This window comes from Lissotriton vulgaris, unplaced genomic scaffold (assembly GCF_964263255.1).
Source record: "Lissotriton vulgaris unplaced genomic scaffold, aLisVul1.2 SCAFFOLD_805, whole genome shotgun sequence".
In the NCBI taxonomy this organism is placed as follows: domain Eukaryota; kingdom Metazoa; phylum Chordata; class Amphibia; order Caudata; family Salamandridae; genus Lissotriton; species Lissotriton vulgaris.
The window spans coordinates 301,124-323,611 of NW_028245451.1; positions in this window are offsets into that span (position 1 = coordinate 301,124).

Below are 22,488 nucleotides of genomic sequence, written 5' to 3' on the forward strand. Positions count from 1 at the left end.
CTTGAACTCTCCTCAGAAGCGACAGAAGGTCCTGAAATATGTTGTAGACCATCACCTTGATGTTGTAGGGTTGCAAGAAACTCATTTGGCGCGAAAGGATGAAATGCGGCTCCGCCATAGGGCGTACCCCATTGTGTACAGGTCCTCAGCTATCACGAAGCATCGGGGGGTGGCTTTAATGTTCAAGGCAGCGTTGCATTTTCAACCACTGGGGGTCCGCAGCGACAGGGAGGGACGGTGGCTGATGGTCAAAGGGCACATTCAGGGTAGGCTATGTACATTTGTGGTGCTCTACCTGCCCAATGCAGGTCAGAATAAGTTTTTGCAGGAGTTACTGGTTAAGGTGGGGGACTTTGCAGAAGGTCACGTGTTCATGTTGGGTGATTATAACTTGGTTTGGGACAGAGACATGGATAGCTCGGGGGGCGGCGGGCGGACACGGGGGACTTTTCTGAGGCTACGCAGCGTGGGGTGGAGGAGATGGGTCTAGTTGATGGATGGAGGTTCTTTCACCCTGATATGAAGGATTATACGTTCTTTTCCCATGTGCACCACTCCTACTCCCGTTTGGATTACGTCTTCCTTAGTCAATCCCTTAGAGGGAACATTCTAGATGCCGCCATTCTCCCGATATCTGTGTCGGACCACAGCCTCATTGTGCTCACGCTTCGTTGGTCGCCCCCTAACGCCGCGAGCCGGAAGTGGTACTTCCCGGCTTCAGTAGTCAGGGACGAGGTGTCCCATCAAGCCTTGCGTTTGGCCATTCGTGACTTTTTTGATTGCAATCCCCCGTCGGACACATCCTTGATGACCATGTGGGACGCCTTCAAGGCAACGATCAGGGGGACTTGCCTGGGCCTCAATTTGCAATTGAACGCTCTACGTAGGAAGGAGAGGGAGTCGCTAGAGGCCGAGGTGCTCACGCTTGAGAGGGAGCACAAAGCAAATCCCTCGAGAATAACCCTGCGTCCCCTGACGGCGGTTAGGGGCAAACTGAAGGCACACTATACGAATAGGGCCGAGCTCACCCTCCTAAGGCTGGGACGGCACTCCTACTCCAGTGGTAACAAGATTGGTAGGCACTTGGCCCGACAACTGAGGGATAAGAGGGAGCGTGAGTACATAGGTGGGATTAGAGATCCCGCGGGAGCACTCCACCATTGCGACGGGGCGAAGGCGGACGTCTTTGGCCGCTTTTACGCCGCTCTGTATAAGGGGGAAGAGCTGGATACTGCTAAACAACGGGAGTTCCTGCAGCGCTTATCGCTCCCGCAGGTCTCCGGGGCCTGGAATGACTTACTCGATGCTCCGATCACGAGGGAGGAGGTCCTCTCTGCCATCAAACACTTGAAATTACATAAAGCCCCCGGACCCGATGGGTTCACTGCAGTTTTCTATCAGACCTATGCGACTGAGGTGTGTGACTTCCTGACCGCCCTCTTTAACGATATGGTTGGACCTGGGGTGAATTCCGGGACCCTCGCGGAGGCAGTGATCACAGTCCTGCCAAAGCCGGGGAAGGACCCGGAGCAGTGTGCCTCATACCGCCCCATAGCCTTACTCAATATCGACGCGAAGCTTTACTCAGCTATTTTAGCAAGTCGTCTACAGGATCTGCTACCGACGATTATCCACGCAGACCAATCCGGCTTCATTAAAGGCCGCCAGACGCACGATAATACTAGGAGGGTAATCCACCTTATTGAGAAGGCGGACAAGTTCCGCATCCCGGCGGTCTTGGTGGGTCTGGACGCAGAGAAGGCCTTCGACCGAGTGGACTGGGGCTTCTTATTCCACACGTTACAGGCGTTTGGTTTCTCCGATCGATTCATCGCTATGGTGAGAGCCAACTTCTGCAGCCCACGCTCGAGGGTGGCAGTGAACGGCCACCTGTCGGCCTTCTTCCGGCACTCACGAGGCACCAGACAGGGGTGCCCCCTCTCACCCCTGTTGTTTGCGCTCAGCATTGAGCCCCTGGCGATGGCGGTTCGGGAGCATGAGGGGGTGAAGGGCATCCCATTCACAGGGGAACAGCACAAAATCACCCTGTTTGCAGATGACGTCCTGCTATCAGTGGCCGACCCCGCTAACTCTCTTCCGTGTGTTCGAGATATTTTGCTGGAATTTGAAACAGTGGCCGGCTTCAAGGTTAATTACGGCAAGTCGCACGTCCTGAATCTGACCCTAACTCAGGCCGAGGTAGCACAGGTGAGGGCGACGACACCTCTGGCCTGGGCCTCAGGCTCCATTCTATACCTGGGAGTTCATCTCACCCCTACGGTGGGCGGCTTATTCACGGCCAACTTCCCGCCCCTCTTGGCCAAGTCGCGAGCGGAACTGGAGAAATGGAAACCAAAATTCCTATCCTGGCTGGGACGGGTGCACGCTGTCAAAATGGTCCTTCTCCCCAAGTATCTATACCTGTTCCAGGCCCTACCGATGCCACTGAACTCCTCCTTTTTTAGCCACCTTAAATCGATGCTGTTGAAATTTGTCTGGCAGGGTGGTCGGGCGCGCCTTTCGTTTACACTCCTGCGACGTCTGCAGAATGACGGGGGGTCGGCCTCCCGGATTTCCACCTCTATTACAAAGCGGCCCAACTTAGAGTCATGGTGGAATGGTCACAGCAGTTTTCCGACAAACACTGGCTGCATATGGACCGGAGTGTGGCGGGCCGGTCCATCTGGGATCTGGCATGGAAGCCGAAGCGGGACCGCCCGGCAAACGCGTATATTAGTACCCCCACGGGGACTACGCTGAAAGTCTGGGATACCCTGGCGGGTGATGAGAGGTGGACGACCTTTCCGTCCCCGTTCACTCCATTACATTTCAATCCGGAGTTTCCGCCGGCACTCACCGAGGGCCCCTTTGACGCCTGGAGGGAGGGGGGATGCCGGGCACTACTTCACCTGTTCCACGGCCCGATCCCCTGACGTTTGAGAACTGCATGCGGGACTACCAAGTACAGCCGGTGGAACGATACAGGCATTTGCAATTGCTCCACTGGGCCACGTCACCGGGTGTGCGGGGGGCTGCGACAAGACCTCTGTCCGACTTTGAGGCCTTTCTCCTGAAGACATCCGCCATGAAGGGGGCCATCTCCTTTCTCTACAAACTGCTGCTCCGTTCGGCCCTTTCCCCCAGACCGCGTTACATGGAGCAATGGGAGGAGATTGTAGGGAGGGATATCACTGACGGAGAGTGGTCGGCACTTTGGAAGGACATGACACAATTTAATCACTCCATACTCCTGAGAGAGGCGCACTTAAAAACCCTTACGCAGTGGTACATGGTCCCGGCTCGACTTCATCGCATTTACCCGGCTGTCACGGATAGGTGTTGGAGGGGCTGCGGCCTCCTGGGGGACTTCCGCCACATTTGGTGGGACTGCCCGACCATCAAACCCTTCTGGGTCGAGATCTTGTCCCATATTAAAGACATCCTGAAGTACCCTGTCGACGACTCCCCGGAGTTCGTGCTACTGGGGTTGAGAGACCCTGGCCTTGAACACCAGACACGAGCTGACAAAAAGATCCTTTGGCTGTGTCTCGGCGCGGCCAAACTCACGTTGGCTTCGGCCTGGAAGCGGAAGGAGGCCCCGGCAATCTCCCTTTGGCACGCGAGACTGTGGAGGCTCCTGAGTCTCGAGAGAATGGCGGACATATTCCTAGGCAACTACAAAAACTTCAAACACGTGTGGGGCCCCTTGGTGGCCTTTCTCTCTAATGGTTTGCCTTCCGCAGTTTGCCCGGCATCACTGAGGAATTTACATCTATTTCAGCTCTAGAGTGTGCCTGTTGGATGAATGGGGGATGTGAGCAGCACCGGCACGGGAGGGGGGGGGGAGTTGTGGGGAGCTGGGGTTGGGTGCTGATCTGGGACAGTTATATCGATGAGATGAGGCTCACCTAGAGGACAAGGCGGTTCTGGACTCCTTGTCGGCTGCACTAACTGAGCGACCCCATGTTGGGGGATAGGAACGGGACTGCCGACACGTACAACTGACGAAGCCTCTACTCCTCTGGCTTTCTGGTGTTGCAGCATTGCCTCATCTTACCTTGACGCTTTCCCACTGTGTGGGACCATCTGTGCGCCATATGTGGTACCTTTTGTTTAATGTTCATTTTTCTTATCTGCATAATAAAAAAATTTACAAAAAAAAACAAAAAAACATCACAATCCATGAATATTAGATGTAAACACATTTGAATTTGGAAGGGTGTGCATGTGCAGTGTCAGTGACCTGGCCAAAGAGGGCATCAAACAGATGAATTTAGATCATACATTCAAAGCTGTTCCGAACAGGGACCCACAAAATGGGCTTGGGCCAGGGCACCCAAACACATTAAGATGTCCCTGTCTGTGCATCTATTAATTGGGAATTCAATGGAAATGGGTTAGATGGTAGCCTACCGTCAGCTACATCCACATCGGTTTCAGTTTTGGACATCAACAAGCAGCAGAGCCAGGATGTGTACGATCGGCTCCATGGCAGCACAGGACGTGTGCAGCTGAGTACAGGTGAGTTTCAGCCTTATATCAGTCCCTTTCCACCAGCTTAACTGTGGAGGTTTGACCGTCACATTCAAATTGGCGGGAAGGCCATTGTGATTGGTCCGGCGGTAACACTGGTGGCCTGCCCGCCAATGGATGCATTGTACTGTCCCGCAGCAGTTGAGATGTCCTGCTGCCTGCAGCAGTGCCATGTAGTCTTTTGTCTATGAAATTACATGCATCGCAATAGGGTGAGCGGACCACCAAGTGGGGGGCGGTGAATTTGATTCCGTTTCGACAGCAGTGCCGTGACCGCCAAATATGTAATGAGGCCCTTAGTCTGCTGCATGCTGATTAGACGTTGAAAATCAAGAAATGATACGAAACACCGTCCGAGTGTGGAATGAGACACTCTCAATTATCTGAGATGCAATTGTACTAAAAAAGACATTTCATGTACAACAGTGAGCTCCACCTATACAACAAAACTATACAAACGCCAGAAAGAAGCAATTTTTGAAGCAACACTAGTTCTCAAGGCGAAATTTCATCATATTTTGGAAATCACACACTCAAAAACAAAGGCTCACTCCATGGAGGTGGATTCAGCCAGGGGTAGCGGAAGTGGCTTCAGAAATATGTGTAGCCCACCCCCGATGACATCACTGGCTCTTCTTTGCTGCAGAGGGGATAAAAGAGGGCCATGGAGTCCAGAACTAGCAAAGGCAGAAAGAGACAACCCTGTGTCTGGTGGCAGAAAGAGACCATTTTGTTAAACAGCAGGAGATTTAGAATTCGAGGGGTCGGAAACAGCATTGATGGAAGGCGGGACTAAGAGGCTGCTACCGACCTGAAACAATACACCCCACCCCCGCCACTTCCTTTGGAGTTTAGCAGTTCTTTCCGGTGCACCAAAGATACCCTCTGTTTCGTTCACAGTAAGTTGAAGTAGATGTGGCCGGCGGGTACCATTTTGCTCCCGGCCTGCTGTGAATAATTCATCCGCAGCAGATCGATGCATTATTTCGAAGCAATATAGGCCGCAAGGCAAATTAATCGACCGGGTGATCATTTCTCTATTACTTACAATGTGCAGCTTTCCCGCATGTGATCTAAGTTAAAAACAGATGCCTCTTGCTATTCAGTGAAACCACAGAGTGTGTTTCTATTTTTTCTCCGCAGGGCTTCCAAAAGAGTGCCAATGGGTGCAGAAGGGCACCCTGCTCAAGTAGCTTCCACCCAACGGGGCATAATAAAGATAGCTGCCTGGTGCAAAACAAAACAAAACAAAACAGAACAAAGTAGGGGATTTCCATCCGCACAATCTTTATTGATAGTGCTGCAGAGAATGGAGAAATCAGTATTTCATCTAAGCTAACGTTTTGTACCAGGGCAAAAGATGGAACAAAATGGTTTTGCACAATGTTTTTGGTACTCCCATGAGAACAATAGAGAAAATAAATGTCCTCCCTCTTTTCAATTTTGAAAGATAAGACTACATTTTAAGGAAAAGCATTTTCCTCCATGTTATACGTAGAAAACAATAGTGTGTTATCCCTTTGCCCTGTTTTATCAACAAATGTGTAGTTATAGGATAAATCTTAGTTCTTAAAATCAATATCACTTGTAAAATGATTTATGCATATTAAGGGGCTTATTTACAAGCCGCTTGCGCGCCTGGTGCAAAGTGATGCACCAACGGCACAATGTGCTGGCACATATTTACAAGGCAACGCAAAGCCACCCTGAGTGGCTTTTTATGCCCTTGCAAATACGGCCCCTTTTCACATATCACTTTGCGTGAAAGGATCGTGCCACGGGTGTTGCTGTGGGTGTTCCCACGCAACACTCATGAATTCTGCTGCGTTCCCCAGGAATCCTACGCCTCCCCAGGAGAGGTGTAAGGAGGCAACAGGGAGAAATATATTTATTTCTTCTAGTTTTTTCCCACTTTTTATGTCTGCTGCTTTTGCAGCATGTATAGAAAGAGGAAAATGCCATCAATGATTGCAGGGTGTCCCTTCCTGCACAACAACATTCATCCCCGCAATGCAGGCTCCCTTGCAACATGGCTGCAGACAGCGGATAGAAATTACTGATATCTACATTGCACACCACACACTCATGAAGTCTAGGTAAACATTCCCACCCCTAACTTAGGGACAGAAATATTCATGCATTTACATGCCCAATAAAGCTCATACTTGGGAATATTGCTTCCAATGGAGAAGTGGGTATAGAATTGCAGACGATTGGCACCAGCAGGTTCAACGCCATGCCAATGTGGGTCATGAGAGCCCAGGCCGAGGAGAACACAAGGCGAAATCTCTTCCTTTGCTATTCATGGAGGATTAGGCAAAAATACAACTGAAGATACATCCTCATCCACCCTACTGCCGTCAGGTCTCAATCCATTTAATAACAACTGTATTACGGCAGCATAGAATGATCAAAACCATTGCATCATCGTTGCGTCAACCAACGATGGGCCAAAGTGTGACACAGCTCCTCTCTGTAGTTTATAAAGCAAACTTGAATTATATCACCACATTTCAAATCACCTAACAGCTTTGGTTATGGACTTCATTGAGTAAATCGAGATGGGAGGAAATGTATGGGAAGAGAAGGGAGTAGACCAAAGCTTTACTATCCGCCAATTAGCAACATTTATCTCAATTCAAGAGACAATGTCACCCTATCTTCACCTGATCTTCGTATCATCTCAGATATGGCTGTCCTTATACAATCCGTGCCATCCCTTTTATCACAGGTTGAGAAAGGTGACCAGCTTCGCTCAAATGCATATGAGTGATCAAGAACCACAGCTATCAACTTTTCAGTTGCGTATTGTTCCACGATGTTTACAATTGGAGAGGGAGCGCCTTAGGCCCGCTATATTTCTGAAATACCTATCTTAACTTGGGATTGGTCCAACACTAATTCAATAGGTGTTTTGACACACCGCCCAATGGGGTTCTGCTTGGGCCCAGTGAAGCAATTGTAAACACCAATAATTGACTCGAGGTGACAAATTAAATTCAGTAACATTTCTCTCTACTTGTAAATTTGCCAAGTTTTCTCCAATATCTGTTGATATCAATGTAGAGCGTTTTTTGGAGTAATCATAAGAGGTATTGCGGGAGGATTTGCAAGCAGTCTTGCTCCATTAGGATTTGAGGTTCAGTACAAGGGAGCTTTGACTATTCCATTGCTGGCCTCATATGAGTTGCTCACATACAATGCCCCACAGTCAGATATTCAATGCTTCCCTCACATGTTGTGCTTTTCTAGGCTGGGACATAGCTGTTATCATGCAGTCTTAACCATGCAATGCCATTACCACGAAGTCTTTACAGCACATGTGTCTTTACTATGCACATACCATTACCATGCATACCCTTTACCATGCATATCCTATCACCATGCATGCATTTACCGTGCTTAATGGTAAGTATTGATAAGTAGTGGGTAAGTATGTTAAGTGTTTTAAAAAGTGCTTTGTTTTGTTATTTATTAGTTTATTTTCAAATATAATGTAATATAAATTACTCAATATAAATAAATTATAATTATATATTACTTATAAATTAAGGGTTATGGTGGAATGTTAGGGAAAAAGAGCCAAAATGTGGGAAGTGTTTTAGCACACAAGCATTAATTTATTTTAAAAAATTCCAATAGAATTATTAAAAACATACATATATATTTAATATATCAGCATTGGGTTATTACACGTTAAATTAATTTAATTTACAAATAATCATTAGGAGTGGGATGTTAGGGATACAGGGGCAATGTCTGGGTAAGTATATTAATCCTCAGATACACATGTAATTGTTAGAGTATTCATTAATAATAAGTATTGTAATTAAGTGTTAAAAATAAATGTTAAAATAATATATATTATATACTTTTAAAAAATTAATTTTAGGTTCAGGATGCAAGGAATACAGTGGCTATGGGTGGGGAAGTCTATTAATTACCATGGCCAGATTTACTTGTGTTAGATTAATAATTAAAACACATCATTAAATATATATTTCACATATAAAGATTGAATTAATATATGTTAATTTAATTAGGAAATTAACTATTAGGAGTGGTGTGTTAGGGATACAGGGGTAATGGGTGGGGAAGTATATTAATACTGAAGTACTAATTACATTATTAGAGTATTAATTTATATTAAAGATATACAAGAAATTTATATTAAACATATAAATTAATTGGTTAGAAAATACATAAATAATTAATATATTTAATTTTCAAAACTAATTTTTAGGAGAGGGATGTTAGGGATACAGAGGCTATGGTGGTGACTGTATGAACATCCAGATATTCACTTACATTTTAAAATTGCTAGGGGATTAATTAATAAAACAAATACATATTTCAAATATTAATGTTGGATTAATATATGGTAATTTCATTTACAAATGAATTACTAGGTGCAGGATGTTAGGGATGCTGGGGCTATAAGTAGGAAATTATATTAGAAGTCAGGTACTAACTTATTTGCTAGAGTATTCGTTTATGATAAATATAAAACACAGTATTGAAAATAAATAATAGATTAAAATGTTTTAATACATTTTGAGCAAAAACAAGGAGATGATGGACGGAGCACTGAAACTTTTCACACACTTACCCCAGTCACAGCTCTGAGTTAAATCCATCATCGTTCTTTTGCTCACTTCGCCGCCCCAGTTCAGACCCAGCTATTTGTAAATCAGTCTTGACCCTGTGCCTCATGGGAACAGTCCAGCCCGAAATGCCAAGCCAGGTCTTCCCTGGACCGGAAACAAGCATTCTGGTACCGGTTTCGGGCTAACAGCCCTCATCAGCCAGTCTAGCTTGAATCCATTGGCAAGGTGAGTGAGGGACCCACGTCCGGGCATACGCTGCTATCTTAGGACAAACAAAGCAAACACAAGGAGATGGTGGATGGAGCAGTGAAACTTTTCAGACACTCAATCCCAGTCACAGATCTGGGTTAAATCCAACATCGTTCTTTAGCAAACTTTGCCACCCAACTGAGACCCAGCTATATGCAAATCAGTCTTGACCCTGTGCCTCATGGGAACAGTCCTGTCCGAACTGTCAAGCAAGATCTTCCCTGGACTGGAAACAAGCATTCTGGGACCGGTTTCTTGATAACACCCCGCATCAGCCAGTCTAGCTTGAATCCAATGGCAAAGTGAGCGAGGGACCCACGTCCGGGCATACGCTGCTATCTTAGGACAAACAAACCAAACACAAGGAGATGGTGGATGGAGCAGTGAAACTTTTCAGACACTCAATCCCAGTCACAGATACGGGTTGAATCCATCATTGTTCTTTAGCTCACTTCGGCACCCCAGTTACGACCCAGCTAAATGCAAATAAGTCTTGACCCTGTGACTCATGGAAACAGTCTAGCCCGAACTGCCAAGTCAGGTCTTCCCTAGACCAGAAGCAAGCATCCTGGGACCGGTTTCAGGGTAACATCCCTCATGATCCAGGCTAGCTTGAATCCAGTTGGAAAGTGAGCAAGGGACCCACGTCTGGGCATACCCTGCCAAATTAAAGCAAGCAAAGCAAACACAAGGAGATGATGGATGAAGAACTGAAACTTTTCAGGCACTCACCCTCAGTCACACATCTGGGTTGAATCCATCACTGTTCTTTAGCTCAATTTGCCACCCCAGTTCAGACCCGGCTATATGCAAATCAGTCTTGACCCTGTGCCTCATGGAAACAGTCTAGGTTGAACTGCCAAGTCAGGTCTTCTCTGGACCGGAAACAAGCATCCTGGGACCGGTTTCAGGGTAACACCCCTCATCAGCCAGGCTAACTTGAATCCAGTGGCAAAGTGAGCAAGGGACCCACTCTGGGCATACCATGCCAACTTAGGGCAAACAAAGCAAACACAAGGAGATGAACTAGGGTGGCAAATTGAGCTAAAGAATGATGATGGATTCACCCAGATCTGTGACAGGGGTGAGTGTGTGCAATGTTTTTGCGCTCCGTCCATCCTTTTCTTGTGTTTGCTTAATTAATTTTGAGAAATAGTTTTTGGAAGCGGGATGTTAGGTATGCCAGGGTTTAGTGTCAGGAACTGTAAGAATACTCAGATAATATTTTAAATGTTTTAGTTTTACATTAAAATAATCATTTTAATATATGCTTAGTAATCTAAAAATATATTAACATACCTGTCACAATTTGAGAGTCGCAAAAAGGTTATGTACAACAGTATCTCATACACTGTTTGCGATTCCTAATGGGGTCGCACATTGCATGCCTCATGAATATTAATGAGGCAGTCGCAATTTGCTACCCCATTGGGAATGGCTAGCACTCCCAGGGATGGTGGCCTGCTGGGGTCAGCAGACCACCATGTCTGTTACTGCTTTTAAATAAAGCAGTTTGTTTTTTAATGCTGTCCATTGTCCTTTAAAGGAAAACGGGTTTCATTTAAAAAATAAAAATGAAGCTTTTCAGTTTAATTTTTCAAGGGCAGACAGTGGCCCCTGGGACCACTGCCTACCCTTAAAAAATAATTGTGCATGCATCCCAAAGGGGAAGGGGTCCCCTGGGAATGCGAGTGCCTTACCACCCTTCTGAGAAGGGTGGTAAACTGCGAGTGTTTTGCGACTGCAATTGCGGTTGCAAAACATTCATACATAGGTTTTGGAGTCACTCTTAGGAAGGGACGCCCTTGGATGCCCCTTCCTAATAGCGAGCCTCTAACCCTATTTTGCGAGTCGCTAATTAATTTGCAAAATAGGGTTGGTACGTGGACCACATGTTTTTTGCGGTCGCAAACAAGCCTAAAACCCCTTTGTGACCGCGGAAAATGGTCGTACATCTGGCCCATAGAGGCTATGGGTGGGGATTTGGTATGAATATTCAGGTAATACAATACACACTTAATACTATACATTTCTAAAAAAATATATATATATATATATATATTTTTTAATATAATTAAAAAGGTAAGATTATTAAAAAAAATAAGAATATTTGCATAATTTATTAGCATTTAAAATGACAGAAACGTGATAAAATAAAGTTAACTTTTTAATCAAAAAAACACAAACTAGTTTGGATTTAATACACTATATTTTTTTAAACGTTGCAATCATTAACAGTCATTATTTCAATGTTAATCAATATGTTTTAAACAAAAAATAACCTTTTTCTGACATTTTTACATGCATTTTAATGGAAGAAAATGTCTTTATTTTATTACTCAGGTTTCAGGTTGATGTTCTTGGTTTTGCATCTGTTCCTACAGTCGTTGAAGTGCCTCATTCGCAATATGATGGACTGAGGAGCTGTTCTCGGGTAAAAAGAATGTAATTTATTTTTTTATATATAGGCTAGAACCTTTATTGTAAGGCGAGATAGAAGAAGGTAGTTAATAATAACCTTGTAATAAAAAGTATGTATTATGTATATTTAACCAGTTTTACATCACCATATTGGTTGGGTTTTTTTTTAAACACATCGATCAGTATTTTTTTTCATAATATAGGTTTAAAAAATGTTTAAAAAGGTGGTGTTTATTTTTTTAACGTATTTTATAAAAATATTAAAAAAAAATTTTAAATGTGCGTATTTTTAAAAAGGTTTAATGACTTGGGGAAGTAAAAAGTCATTCTGGGGTACAAGAAGAAAAGAAAAAAAGAATTGTATTTGGTCATGGCTTTTAATTTTTTTCAATAAGAAGGGGCGGAGGTCCCGTGCCTCGAATTAGGATGCACCCACCACAGTGGCGGGCGCATCCTGCATTTTTAACATTGCGGCGGGCGGTGCTGAAAGCACCGCCCGCCGCAATGCTCAAAATGATTGTTGTCCGTTTCAAAGCACAACATGACAGGCACCTCGTGGTGCCTGCCATGTTGTATTTTGAAACGCAGGGGGTTATCATAGGTACCCCCCATGTGCATCCCCACCCCTCTTCTCCCTGGGGGCCCGCATCGGGCCCCCAAATTAAAGACCGTATGCCTTTTCGTGGCGGCATTGCCACCATGGAAAGGCATTGCCCACAGCTCATCCTAATATGGCTGGCGGTGTCTGATAGACACCGCCACCAAGGCGACTGCGGCGGAAAAGCGGCGGATGATCTTCCCGTCCGCCGCGGTCCCCCCGCCATTGTAATATGGCTGGGGGAAATAGGTGGCAGATGGGCACGGGTGGCAGACAGATCGCCAACGCCTGCATGGCGGTTGCGATCCGTCCGCCATCCTAATCGTCCCCCTTAGTGTGTAAAAACAGGCGAGTAGTCACCAAATGTTGTTTTACATTTTAAGAATGTACGCAAATTTGTCCAGGTACTCAGAAGCCTCCATCAATGAACATTACTGAATTTTGGCCAATTGTCTCTCAGACATTTCTTTACTTTTTTTGGAAACTCAGGGATTGAGAGTGCCTGACAACAATTGTGCCATTCTCACTCCCTGGATACGTTGTTCTTTTTTTTAAATTTCCAAGAAATAGTTAGGGTGGGATTTACCAATACAGCTGTTAAAATAATTATGCCATCCCTCTATTGAATTGTTGATTTTAAACCTCTTTCTAAACTTTGATGGCCAATCCATGTATCTTCAAAGTAATGTAGAAGTGGTCGCAATTTGTACTCATTTTGGGTAAAATAAATCAGTTTTTATAATTGAGATGTAGAATGCGTCCACACATTCAGGAGTTACAAAGCACACCACTGTTAGGGGCTTATTTATAAGCCCCCTGCCCCTGCACCACCCGTGCGTCACTTTTTGGGACGATCCAGAAGTGCAGGAGCCTGCTCTATATTTACCAGGCAGCACTAAGCCTCTTTTTTTTGGCTCAATGCTGCATTGTAAATATCGTTCTCTTTAACGCAGTTTTCTGCATTAAAGGGGCATGCAATGGGTGTTGATGGTGGCGTTCCCTGCAACATCTACTGCTTTTTTACACTGCCCAAGATTTAGGAGACATTGTAACTATGAGGCAGCGCCAAAAACATACGACTCCCCAGGGGGGGTGTAAGGGAGGCACAACAAGGAGAAATATCTTTCTTTCTCCTCATTTTTTTCTATGTGTGCTGCATTCTGCAACACACATAGAAAGAGGAAAAAGCCTCATGTGATTGTTTTTGTGCAGGAAGGTTCCCCTTCCTGCAAATAAATAATCAAATCTGCAACGCAGACACCCTTGTACCATGGTGCAAAGGTGCCTGGGTTTGCACACGGCACCCATTGTGGGAGAAAAAGACAAGAATGTGCCATATCTAATAGATATGGCGCATTCCTGCCCATTTCTTTTGCCGTTGGGCAGAGCAGCAGGAAGGCCTGCTCTGTCCTAGGCAAACATTCATAAATGAGGCCCTTAGTTACTTAAGTTCACATTGCAGTGTACTGCTTGTCATGTATTCCTCAACTAAGGATGCTTTTATGAATTTTTCTCCAATATACCTGGGAAAAGTGAAAAAAACATCCTTAAATTTGGGTCTCTGGGTAAATTTTGTTAATAGTTTTTTTAAATTGTAATTTTATGTGAATTACTATTTCCCTAGGACTTTTGTTTGTTGTTTTGGTTTTCATAACTGATAAAAGTTCAGTTTATTTTGAGGAATGTGTCAACAGCAATCTATAAATTAATGGGAAGGTGGTGTTATTTGCATGAATAGTGCAAATTTGGGTGAATGGATGGGGTGTTCATTTAAAAGTTCCATCCATTATCCTAATTTCACTATTCTCAAGCGTAACTGTATTATGGACGGTACAGAAAATCAGTATACGTTTGAGATTGTTATCGTTATCATACAGTAAGAAAGATTCATGGTTGTAAGTTTCAGTAAGTTCAGGATGAATGTTAAGGTCTAGGTGAGTAGGTTTGGGGTGTTACTCTCATGGGGTTACTCACTTGTTTTTTAGTTGTATCATTCTTCTCAAATTGGGGATTGTGGACATACTACTTGCATTCATGAGAATATTCTGGACTACCTCCCTCAAAAACAGAGCCACCGGAGGTGGCAGCTGGAGTTTTAGGGCCTTATTATGAGTTTGAAGCTCTTGGAGCGGATCGCCATGCCGGCGCATTGCTCTAAGACCACCAAGCCCATACTGTGACCGTGCTTCAGATTCCTATTGGAATCCAGGTCGGGAAGTCCTGCGGTGGCTGGCCCATGGTGGTGCTGTGCTAAAGCTCATACATGAACCTTAGCAAGGCACAGCAATGGGAATGCCATTGCACATTCCGGCAGGGCATGGACTGTCAAGTCCATTCCCTGCAGGAACTGGTGGCACAGCCTACAGAGGGGGCACAAAATTTGCCCCCCAGCATGCATCACCTGGCCCAGAGGGAACAGGGGGCCCTATGCTGCCACACTTTACATTGTGGTTGCTGCACCATGAAAACTGTGGCACTGAAAGAACTAGCAATATGCTTGACTGTGCAGCAGCAGCACCTCCAGCATATTATTAGCCTCACACCGTAGCAGTGGCTCTGTGGCTGTCAGACCACCAAAGTCAAAACATGACAGGTTGACCGCCAGTATGGTAGTCCACGGACCGCCACCTCAACTATGGCATCCGCCATGGTCATAATAAGGCCCTAAGGAGCATATTTACAAAAGAATGTTGGGTCGCGGCGTTAAGCCAAAATAGCTAACGCTGTGCTCCGCCATTCTGAAAATGCAGGGATGCACAATATTGACAACAATACGGTGCATCCCTGCGTTTTCCCTAGCACTGGTGCTGAACTCAGCTGCCTAGCACCAACGCAGGCACCCTAGTACCATAGTGCAAGAGAGCCTGTGTTGAGGGACAGATTTTTTAAGTGAACAAAGGTGTCCCTTCTTGCACATAAACAATCAATAATGACAATTTGTAACTTCTATATGTGCTGCTTTGTGAAGCACACATAGAAGTTGCAAATCGTAATTTGTTAAATGATTGTTTATGTGCATAGAGGGACTCCTTACTGCACATAAACTATCATACATGGCGTGTTGGTGTTTCTATGTGTGCTGCACAATGTAGCACAGATAGAAGCAGCAAAAACGAGGAGAAATAAAGCATTTTTTCTTGTTTTGCCATGTTAAGACCAAGTTTTCCCTGGTCTTAATTTTGGCCCTGCCTCCTATTTATGCCACCCTTGTAAATAGGGGACAGTGTTGGGTGTTGTAGTGGGACGCCTACCGCAACACCCATTGCCCAATCCTTTTTTTTTTGCTAAGTGTAGCATGAAAAGGTGCCTTATTTACAAGGCAACATTGAGCCACATTAGGTGGCTGAACACCGCCTTGTAAATAAGGAGTAGCCCCTATCGCCACAGAAGCGTCAATTAAAGTGGCGTGCCTGTGGCGGTGGGGCTTGCCCCTTAATGTGTTGAACATTTACTCTAAGCTCAGTCTACTTTGCAGAGGCAAAGTGGTTATGTTCAGTGGTTCTTTCACCCACATCAGCAAGGGAAATCGCTCTGCCTTTGCAACAGGATGAGAAATACTCAACACACCTCTCTTGGTTAATCTCTCCTTACAATAAAGGTAGCCATTTATTTTAAAAGTTGTTTTCCTTGGTGTGACAGTACATATGCAGCTTTACGATTTTCGATTTTCTGAAATAAAAAAAAGTTTTCGTAAATTGTTAATTAAGGTTTTTCTATGTTTTTGTGAACCTTTTCCTGCACCTCTGCAAAAAAGATTTGTGTCTAGAGACAATAACCTGTGTAGGCGAAAATGTCTTTTATTTTTTGCTGAAAAAGAAAAGTTAGCTTCCTGAAATTAGAAGAGAGATTTATTTAATTTTGTTTACTCTGATTAGTAATTACCTGTTCTTTGATTAAGGCTTCTTTACTGTTTTGGAGATATGTTCCCCACTTTATGATGAGATTTCTGTTTTTGTTGTCAAAATGTTTCTCTGAGATTCATTTTTGAGAAAAAGATGAAAATATTTTGGGGTTGATTATGATGTCAGGCGGAAAGCCTCCACCTGACACCATCTCGGAACCAGGACCGACTGACTTGGGGTTGGCGGTTCCAACTGACAGATTGCGATGAAGAGAACCAGCCTTAACACAGGCTCTTATGGCAAAAATTTGATATTTGCGGAAAATCCTGCACACCAAGGCAGGCACCCCATGGTGTCTGCGACACAGTGCAGGGTTTTTAGAGGCGGATCTCTAAGGTACCCCTTCAGCCATCAACCGTAGGCCGGAAGGGCCAAGGGCGCCCTGCCAGGAGCCCCCAAAATCACTTTCTGACAGCCTTTCCATGTCATAAAGTTTGCATTGTAATCTCAAGGGCCGAAAGGCCCGCCCTTGAGATTACTAGCCGGCTTCCGAATGGCAGCCCATCGGAAGCCAGCTGGAATGACCGGCTGGTTTCCTTTCTAACCGCCTCCATCATAATGAGGCAGTCGGAAAGGAAACCAAGCGGCCTATTATGATGCGGCCCTGATGGAACCTTTAAGGGATGCATCACAATTTGCCCCTAAAAGAGAAAACATGTGCTGTCTGAACTTTAATTTGTATAGTAAATAATTGAGGAAAGTATTTAAATCTAGCCCTTTCCCCCTGTCACTATCCAGCAACTTTTCCTGAGGTACCACTTGGCAGAGTTGGAATAGTAAATCTGTCCCCCCTAGTCACTGTCCAGCACCTTCCCTGAGGTAACACTTGGTGGAGTTGGAATGGTCAATCTGCCCCCCGTCACTATCCAGCACCCTCCCTGTGGTAACACTTGGTGAAGTTAGAATAACAAATCTGCCCTCCCAGTCACTGTCCAGCACCTTCCCTGATGTAACACTTGGCAGCAGTGTTAAAATAGTAAATCGGCCCATCAAAGCACTGTTCAGCACCTGCCCTGAGGTAACACTTGATGGAGATGCAATAGTAAATATGCCTGACAGTCACTGTCCAGCACTCTTCCTGAGTGCACAGTTATTTGAAACAACAATAGAAAATTCGACAGTTCATTATTCTGAAAGTTTTCCTTTATGGTCTTAAAAAATAAAAAATACATGTTTTAATTTACAGATTTCACGAATTTATACTGATTGATGAATCCAATTGATGTTGGAATTAAAATATGCAGCAGAAAACAGTTCCAGCACCGCCCGCCGCAATGCCAAAAATGCATGCCCTGCATGTGCCTGCACAACGTGGCAGGCAAAGTGCGGTGCCTGCCATGTTGTGCATGCACATGAAGTGGGGCACTATAGGTACCCCCCAATCCCCCAACATCCCGGGGGCCCGCAACGGTCCCCCAAACTCAAACACTGCATGCCTTTGCATGGCAGCAATGCCGCCACGGAGAGGCTCCCTCCCGCCTGCATCCTGATATGGATGACGATGTCTAACAGACACCGCCACTATATGAAACCCTTTTCTGCCCCGTCGACTTGTCGGCCGGGCGGAAAAGTGGTAGACGGTCTTCCCGTCCGCCGCGGTCCCACCCGCCATACTAATATGGCAGGGGGAAATGGGTTGCGGGTGGGCTAGGATGAGGGGCGGATCGCCACTGCAATGCGTGCGGTGGCGATCTACCCTACATCCTAATGGGCCCCTTTGTTCGCCATCTTGGTTGGGTGTAGACTTAAATGTTGTGTAAAAATGGAAAAGAAGTGTTTATTTTGGTTAAAAATATTTGCGTACTGTTGTGATGTGTTGCGTTATTGTTGTGTTCAGTTACGTACTCATGCGCTACGCAAAACAACTTTTTGTGTTTTTGTAAAAAATAATTTCTTCTATTTAATTACATTTGACTAAGCTCCTTATTATGACTTTAGGGATATGGCACTGGGCTGCCACGCCAGTGCCCCGTTGCCACAACGCCACAGCCATAATGCAACCGTCTGCCGAATTCCACCAGAAATCCAGGTCGGGCGGTCCTGCGGAGGCTGGCCCACAGAGACGCAGTGCTTAAGGCTCATACTCAGCAAGGCATGGATGGACAAGTCTATTCACTGCAGGAACTGGGGGTTCATGCAGATGGGGAGGAACAGTATGTGGCCCCCTGCATGTATCCCCTGGCAGAGAGGCACCAGGGGGCCCGCTTTGTTTCCACACCGCCTCACTTTTCATAGTGGGCTCACCGTTATGAAAACTGTGGTGGTGAGGAAACTCCTAATATGCTTGGGAGGGCCGCAGATGCACCACCAGATTATTAGGCACCTCAGAGCGCTGCAAGACCACCAGGGATTGCGGCTCCCTGGTGGCAGCAGCAGTCCAATGGCTGTACGACTGCACAGCTTGTTATAACTCGTACCGCCAAACTCAAAATACGACCCTACGTATATATAATTTATCGTTGTTTTATTCTATATTTAATTGCAATTTTTTCCATTTAAAAAAAGTGTGCTAAAGATTCTATGGTAAATCCATGCGTGGTAATAGTACTTTAATGTAAACCCATGTATTTTTGTGATAAAGGCATGCATGGTAAAGACATGTATAGTAAAGGTATGAGCGTTGCTAGAACTGTGTGGTAAAGGCATGCATGGTAAAGGCATGCATAGTTGTTGCGTACAGCATAATTCTAGGAGATTTAGGGCCTGATAACGAGTTTGGCGGTCATGGTATCGAACTTGAAACGGTGTGGGATTCACCACCGCCCAGTTGGCAGTCTGCCCGCCCTATTACGATCCATGCGGTTTCATAGAAGTCGGAAGGTGGACTGCCAATTATACAGCCGGCCCAATCACAATGTGCCTTCCCGTCGACGTGACTGTGACTTACTAACCTCCAGAGCTGAGCAGGTGGAAATGGATGGGTATGAAGCTGAAACTCACTTGTACTCAGGTACACATGTCTTGTACCTCCATGGAACCGATCGTACAGATCCTGCCGCTGCTGCTTGATGACTTCCAAAACTGACACCGTTACGGACAGGCTGGGACATTTTGAGGTGTTTGGTTGTCCTGGCACAAACTTATTTTGTGGGTCCCTGTTCGGAACAACTTTGAATATATGATCTAAATGCACCTTTTTTAGGGCGTGTATGTCCAGGTGACTGACACTGCACAGGCACACCCTTCCAAATTCCAGATGTGTTTACATCTAATATTCATGGCTAGTGATGAGCGTTTTTAATATTGCAATGTAACAGCAGCTCCTCACTAACATTATATCAAATAACCTTTGTGACAACCTCCAATTTCCCACATGTGATATGAAATAAACATAAGTATGAATGCTGCATGAAATAGAAATACACCTTCTCAGCAAAATTTCTGTAATACTACCACGCATCACCCACATTAAAAAGTAGTTTTGGGGAAATTCAATTAAATCAATCTGTTGTAGAAGTATTTCAAGGTCACCATGGCAATACTCTCTGTAGAAGACGGGTGTCTCAATCATGGGGCACCCTGAAGGTCTGGCTCCCAGAACCAGAGCCCACTTTTCCCATGCTTGTAAACATCTCTGTGCTTCTGGCTTCAAGTATTTCAGGGACAACCGATGACTTCACTAACCACATACCATATGTGTGTAAGTGCAAGATTTAAAAACCACACAATAACGGACACATGTAACATAAAAAATGGCTGACAAGGCTGACAACTAACCAGCCTCCAGGTGTAAATAAACAAATAAGTGACTTGCACGCATCATATAGCTCAGGGACAAGTGCAAACAAAATGCCAACACAAAACATTTATAAAGTGTACAGCTTAATGATTATTTAAACGTTACCATTAGCATGAGCACATGCATGCATGCTACATTACCGGAAAATAGGTGGTCACAGAGACGTCATAACCCCAGACAGCTCCAAATGCATTAATGGACTTGTCTACACTACATCCTTATGTCCATATTAAGATAGTTGATCACCTTGTATACTTTGGCCCTTGTAGTATAGCATGGTAAACTGATGTAACCAAATAGGATGGCTATTAAATATGCATTTCTACACTGTTCACACAATGCCCAGAATTCACCAAAATGTTCATTTACCATAAACCACATCTTGATGTCATGAAGGTCAAGTTAAAAAAAGCAATGTAGCAGCAAGATGTGCTGTAGCAGAAATCAGGTCTCTTGCAAATGCTCATTGCCCACTGATGACACTTTTGATTTGAAATTTCATCATATGTCCACTTCCAAAAAGTCTCATGAAAGCTGGACTTAAGTAGTTTAGCTATGTATTACACATAGCATAGAAAGGTTTCCTGGAGACATTGAGGGCCAAAGCTTTCAGAGATAGAGACTCCAAGTGCACACAGTATAAGACTTCTTATAGCCCTGTGAACATCCACAATCCTGCTTGGTACTGGTGACAACACCATTGTTAGATTGCATTCCTACAAGCAGATACACCTTTGAAGGTTGTTGTGTGTCAGTGAATATCTATGACATGAAGAGGTGGGATCACTATAGTACTAATGGGATGGCACATCACAGCACCATTTGGTATAGCAAACACAAATTGCCTTGTAAGACTAAGTGAAGAAAACTCACATATGGTATCTACATTTCTACATCTTACTCCCTGATGCATGTGACCATTCACTGAATGAATCTTTAAACAGTATTGCAGATGAAATAACAACAGGGAAATGTACACTGAGCAACATGTAGGCACTAATGCTGATGGTGCCAGCGATATATGCAAACTTATGAAATGGTAGAATCATAAATTACCAATGGGAAGTGTTGTCCAGTCACTGCATAACATGTGCACTGGATGCCATGTCACATGTAATAGGGCTACCACCACATGAGAGAATGTAGTGAGGGAACATCTTTCCTTACACAATGAAGACAAGTGGCCTTGAGGTAATTTATTACTTTACTCAGCTATGTGTCTGCTCAAACCGTAAATTGGCAGTGGCCTGGACTCTGCTGTGTTCCTGGTCATAAAGACAATAGGTAAAGCACATCAGCATCCACCTACTACCAGACCTACACAAACAAGAACTCTTCTTGTGTGTCGTACATGGGTCACTTCGAATGTTGATGGGGAAATGCTTGCCTATAGCCAATAAAGTTGGCAACGTTACATGTACAACTCTGGCCAGGACTAAACCTCTTGTAGCTGCTGTCAGGCATTCAACTGCCCAACAAGCTCTGGGTAGACGACCACTAGTATGCAAGCAATTAGTGAGGTCAGGGTGTGGCATGCGCTGTGTTAGGAGGGCATACCCAGCTTGACCTCCGCGATCTTCGGGCCCATCAATTCAGCTCCTCCCACCTTATCCTGTAATGCAAGCAGCGCCAGCCATAGACCCCCTTCTGGGCGATGACTATCTAAATGGCCTGATTCTGATGAGCGTTGACCTGTATGGATATAAGCGATGAATAAAAAGATCATCACTGCAGGTTTTTATACATCTCTTTTGTTGAGACCAAGTTGCATACATCTAGCACAAGCATAAATTGATAGTTAACACACAACATGTGTAGTTCTCACATGCTGGACACAACAAACATATGAATACACACTTCTGTAGTCATCTGCTGACTATTCTCATCTCTGGTCATGTCCTACACTGACTAAGCCAGCCCATTGACATCATGTAGCCCAGGGCCATCGTACACTTACTATGATGTGAGGTACTATGAAACACGACACACCATTGTGACCTTCTGAAGGGTAAACTACTTGTTCATTAAGGTACACACACCTTTACAGCCAGGCCTGTTGACTTGATGCATACGGTCCATATAGCCTGGTAGCATTGTATAGACTACATCCTAACACTTATATCATATGAAAGGGCTGCTGTGTGTCACTGAGAGTTTCCTTTCTGGGGATGTGTGGACATGTGGACTACTTAATGGGATATAATACTACGGCTGATTGAGTTCATGTTGTATGCACTGCAATTACAGGAAACACCTTTTGCCATAGGTAGCACTGTTACAGGGTATGGCCAGACATGGTCCCTTGCTCACTTTGCCACTGGATTCAAGCTAGCCTGGCTGATGAGGGGTGTTAGCCCGAAACATGTCCCAGGATGCTTGTTTCCGGTACAGGGAGGACCTGGCCTGGCTGTTCGGACTGGACTATTCCCATGAGGCACA